General features: G+C 38.5%; 1 protein-coding gene across 1 annotated transcript in view; it reads right to left on the bottom strand.

The window, feature by feature from the left end:
* The window catches only part of LOC118742108 (hemicentin-1), a 286,471-nt gene that overhangs the window by 72,304 nt on the left and 208,401 nt on the right, over positions 1–5,766 (bottom strand). The window lies entirely within an intron of this gene.

Here is a 5,766-nt window from a genome sequence, read left to right as displayed (position 1 = left end):
AAGATTTAAATGCCGCTCAACATAAGTCTAAAAAGTAATTTTATGAATTGAGGAAAAAAAGTTGTAAAAGCTATGACAAGCTGGTCATCGTACTTTTAGCAGTAGGTATTCATTTTCCTTCTTGATAACAGTTACTAAATACTTATTTGTGCAGAAATTAAATTTGTATTCCCCTTACTTTACTATGCACTTAAACTTGGTGTATATTTAATATTTTTTTTTAATATTTCAAAACTGTTTCATTCCAACTCAAACACCTAAAAACGATTTATTTTTTTTTCATAAAAGGTTTCGGAGGATGGGAATGTCAGCATTTCGGTACTAAGCATCACACCGACACGTGAAGATCACGGCAAGGCGTTATCGTGTCGCGCTACAAATGAACTGGTGCGAAATGGCATACGTGAAACGGCTATGAAACTGAATGTTTTCTGTAAGTATACTTTTATTGTTTTACAAAAGCAATATTCTCCTTTCCTACAGCACATGCATACATACTATATAAAGAGTTCCTTTAACACTTATGAATAGAATAATATTTACAGCCGATTTCACCAGCAATTTAAATGGAAGTGATTTTTTATTTCCTGTCAATTTCCATATAAAATACAAAAAATTCAATTCATTTTTCGTTTAAATTGCTTTCGTGAAATTGGCTGTTAACAAATGAATGGATTTGGTGTATGAGTAAAAATGTAAACTATGTTTATTTGTTCAAAATATCGTAATATCTGGCTGTCCATCAAAATAGAGTAATGTGATCTATGACAAATTAAAGTCACTGTCTTCTTCTTCTTATTTGGCATTATAACCGTTTGTCGGTTTGGGCCGAGAACAGAAAAACTTCGCCAGTTGCCTCTCTCCTTTTTAGATTTACGCCAGCTGCTCATCCCAAGTGCTGACTGGTGCTTTTGTACTTGGTCCTTCTATTGTGTTCGTGGACGCCCTTGCTTCCGTTGTCTACCCATGGCTACGTAATCTATGGATCTTTTCAACGAAGCGTCGTCATCCATGCGTACAACATGTCCAAGTCAGCGCAACCGTTACATTTTTATGCGCTTAACCATGGCCATGTCGTTAAAAGGCTCCCTCAGTTCATCATTCCATCTTCTTCGGTACTCGTCTGCCACGCGAAAGTAGCCATAATCCTTGCGAAGAATAGTTCTCCCGAAAGCCGCTAAAGCCATCAAATCTTTGTTAGACATCGTCCATGTTTCTGCACTATATAAAAGGACGGACATCATGAGAAATTTGTATAGCGCGATTTTTTGTTCGTTAAAATAGGGATATGATTTTCAAATGCCTACCTAGCCCAAAGAAGCGCCTGTTGGCAAGAGTTATTATCCGCCAGACCAACCTCGTTAGCTTCTTTTTCTAAGCTTCAAAATGCTGCGCTAACTTCCTTGGGTTTCAAACAAATGGGGATACCAAATTTTAGGCATGGAATCCTTCGTGCTATCAAAAACAGCTTTAAAATGAACAAGAAGATAGTGTGTGTCCATTTGCATATCTGGTGTCTTTTCCAGAATTTGACGCGCTGTGAAAATCTGGTCAATGGTGGACTAACCACGTCTGAAGCCGCACTGATAAGACCCCATCAGTGGGTTCGTGAACAGGACCTTGTATGCAATATTAAGAAGGCTTATTCCGCGATAATTGTGGCAAATGGTGGGATCTCCCTTCTTGTAGATTGGGCAAATTACACTGAGATTCACATTTCCGGGCATGTATTTATCAGACAAAATTCTGCTTAATAGCTTGCACATGCGCCCCACCAGCTCTTCGCCGCCGGCTTTGAACAGCGCAGGGGGTATAACGTCGGCTCCGGGGGGCCTTGTTGTTTTCAAGCCGCCGTATTTCTGTTCTCACCTCATCCGGGTCAAGTTAAGGAACTTCAAGCCTATACACTCACCACTCAGAAGCTTTTGGAAGTGTTCCCCCCCACATCTCAGGTATACTCTGGACATCTGCTACCAGATTTCCATTTTCATCTTTGCAAGAGCTAGCCCCAGTTTTGAAACCATTTGATTGCTGCCTTATTTTGTGATAGAATTTTCGAACCGCATTCCTGTCTGCCAACATCTCAAGCACCTCGCATTCACGTCTTTCTGCCTCTGTTTTCTTTCTTTTCAATAGACGTCTCTTCTCCCTTCTCATCTCTACTGTTGCTCGCGTAGCTATTGGCTACAGGGTGGCTTTGTGTGCAACGTATTTCTCTGCAGAAGTTGTGCTGCAATCTTCGTCATACCGAGGCAATTTTCTCTTTGCATTAGTAGGCGTTTTTACGTGGTGGGTCCCGAATCCAGCACAAACCCATTACTGGAATGAATGGCTTTTCAACCGGATACACGTTTATATAGCGAACCACTTGCTGCAAGACAGACGGCCGCTTGCCGCCGCACCTGCTGATGAACAGATGCTGCAGATTTCGGTGAGCCCTTAAACCGACTAAGTCGTAGTGGCCCCACCGAAGCTTCCTATCTTTCTGCCGTGACCCAAGGCTTCACTCAGGTTGGTAAGCGCATCTCGCACATGGGTAGCTCACATTGCGCAGAGTGCGCGAACGGGCACGCAAGAGTCGAGATTGAGTATAGCCGTGCAACTTTAACTGCATACCCAGAAGAACGGCTATACCCCATTGCACTCCGCTGTCATCTAAGCTTGTTTAGTTACAGCATAGACATTGGTCTAGAAAATTCCGCAGTAGCTTGTAGGTTTTTTTATATCCAACTGCTTATAGTAGCCATTAGAGTAGCCGACTTGCAAGGCGAGGCTAAGAAGGGTGCTAGCTGCGAAATCTTCATTTATAAAAAAATCCTTGAAATTTTTGGCATTCGTGTGCAGAACTGATTCTACTCACCTACTCTTATAGTAAGCGCCCCTAAAGATAAACAGCCTACCTAGGTATGCTTTTTTCAGTTAGTAGCTTTACTAGCTCTAAAAAAGGTTAAAATTTAATAGTGGAGAGGTAATTGGCCTTAAATAGCCAAATCTTTACTATAAATGTATGCAAAAAGTTCATAGCCAATTTCATAGACTTCAGGGAGTAACTTAAATTTGATAACTTTAAGCAAGGTAATAGCAACATCCACCCCATTCCCAATGAGCCCGGTAAGCGGTTACTGTATAAACTATTTCTGAACTGCCTTCCAGAACGTCAATCACGGTGCCTTCCTGATAAAATTAGAAACAAATATTTCGAAAAGCTTCCAGCAAACACAACATTTACGCTAATGACATATTTATGCTAAAAAAATAATATTATGTCTCCTTAAGCTTTAGTTAGTTGCTAAAATATTGACTCAAAGGCACGCTTACGCACACTTGTGTACACAAGCTTGCGCCTTCCAAATTCATATACATACATATGTACATGTGTATGCATACTTGCACATACATACATATATGTATTATATGCTTGCAGAGATGATTTTGAAGCACTCAACTTGATTGGCTATAAAATGCATTGTTATAGCGCACCATCGGCGTTGTCTCTTTTTCAATTTAAAGGTCTGCAAGCAAAACAAAAGAAAAATGCGGAAATGTGAAGCAAAAGCTATAACAAAGTAACATGTATTAAAAAAAATAAAAAAAAAATTAGGAAATTTTTACGCTTTACAAGCTTTGTTACAGTAAAGATGGTAAAGATCTAGTGAAGTGAAGATTTTTTGATATGCACAAGTACGCTATTGGCACATAGTATGTGAGCTTTTCAAAGTTTACGCGGCAGCAAAAGTGCTTGGAGATACATATATACAGGATGTGAAAAAATGACAGCATTTTGTATATGTATACGTTTCGGCAAGCATAGTCGATACAAAATGTTTCTTTTCGTAGCAAATTTAACAAAGCAAAAACTTTGAGTTTATTCAAGCACCCTGTATCAGTTTACATATTGCTAATAACTATAAAATGTATGCTCTTGCTATTTTCGCATCCATACGCACATACACACATACACGTACATACAAATTTGTTCAAAGTGTTATGAAGCCATAACATCAAATAAGCGGCAGGAAAATTTAGAAAAAGCAACACGAAATTATGTATCAGCGGCAAATTCCTTTCGATCTAACTATGCATGCCTTTCGCGGCTTACAACTTCGATATTTTCTTGGATAATATCGCTGCTTTTATTATAGCATACTTTTCAGCGCTTTGACACTTAATTTTTGTATAAGCGATATATGTACCCTTTGGCTGTCACCAAATGCCGATGAGTGCATGCTGTTTTTGGGTAGATGGATCTACCCAGCAGTGGAAGGGAAAACTACATAGAGGATATGCTAGTGGATTAACTGGTATAAACTGATGCAAAGACTGATTAGTTCGTTAATTTCTGTCAGCAGATGAGGGCAAATATGGCTAACAGGCCTAACCGGTGTTTCGTAAGACAAATGAAAGACAGTTGTCAAGAGAGTTCGAAAGACTTTTGTTATTCTAGCACAAGATTCTTAGAAAAAAAGCTCTCTCACTTACCACTCGTGGTGAAAAGCATCATTTAGCTCGCATCACTCCAACAGTCGCAATGGCTGAGTGAGCAGAGCCGTACCGTTCAAAAGAGCTGAGTTCGTGTCTCGGGCGGCGGATTTTTTTTTCTTTTTTTTTTAATTAAAATTTTTTCTTTTTCAATTAGCTGAGAATACGAAGTTTTATTTAAATTTCATTTAATTAAAAGAAAAAATATTTATTTCAGCTATATTTGTTTTTTTTTTATTTAATTTTTTTATTTTCCTATTACTTTTGATTGTTTTAAAAAGAAAAATATGCATACAGTTTTTTAATTAAAAAAGGACTTATTGCTAAAAAGCGAACAGTATAGAACTAAGACCTTCTCGTTAGCAGATCTTTCAATTACTCTTTCGAAAGACAGAAAAGTACATGCAATATAGTACCAGAACTGACAAGTATCAGGGCCAAAGGATTTTCTCTTTCAAAAGACCGTGGTGAGTTGAAGAACAGTAGCCAGAATTTCCCTGTTACAGGTCTATTATGCACTGGTCACCAAAATTTTGTCACCCGTCAATAAAGTTCCTGTCAATTTTGAAACTCTTTTCGCTTTCTGTGCACTTCTTGCAACCGGTAAATTTGGTTACCCTTCCATAAGTTGGCAACGAAAATTGCTCCGCGGATTGGCGTGATTTTAAAATATATCGCTGTCGGCTGGAAGGATGCTGAAGAATAGGCTACCAGTTGACACTTCCTTGGCACGTCCATATAAAAAATACGCTTATAACACTGAAAACATATCACTGGAACTCATTAAGCTCCAAATGAAACTGGTAATAAACCGGTACAGAATTAGTACCTTCCACTGCAGGTTATTCATATACATACTTATATGTTTATATATAAGCACGACTGTATGTACATCCATGCATAATTTCGCATTTGTGTTTGTATTTCTGTTCATTTGTGCATACAACGCCGGCATGTGATAGCGCGTGCTCGTCTGCTCGCCTCGCCTCGTCTTCGAAGATGTTAAATTAGATAACATTTTCAATTTCCTTGCTCATTTACATGAACATTTTGCCTTTTGCAAGCTCATTTCGCAGGTCTTTGTAAGAAGAAAAGACACACAGGAATAAATGAAAGAAAACGGAAATCAGTAGCAGACATCTGTGGTGATGTGCGTTTATTGAAAAGCATATGCGTGCAAACTTTAAAACCGTAAGTTAAAAATAATACCCGTGCTCAGAGATTGTTTTTCGTAAAGAAGAAACAGTTTTTATTGACAAAAAAAAACCAATCAGTGATAGTTATGTA

This window comes from Rhagoletis pomonella, unplaced genomic scaffold, assembly GCF_013731165.1.
Source record: "Rhagoletis pomonella isolate Grant_MI unplaced genomic scaffold, Rhpom_1.0 Rhpom_scaffold_00001, whole genome shotgun sequence".
Classification (NCBI taxonomy): Eukaryota; Metazoa; Arthropoda; class Insecta; order Diptera; family Tephritidae; genus Rhagoletis; species Rhagoletis pomonella.
Note: the sequence above shows the minus strand (reverse complement) of the source record. Positions and strands in the feature narration are given on the sequence as shown.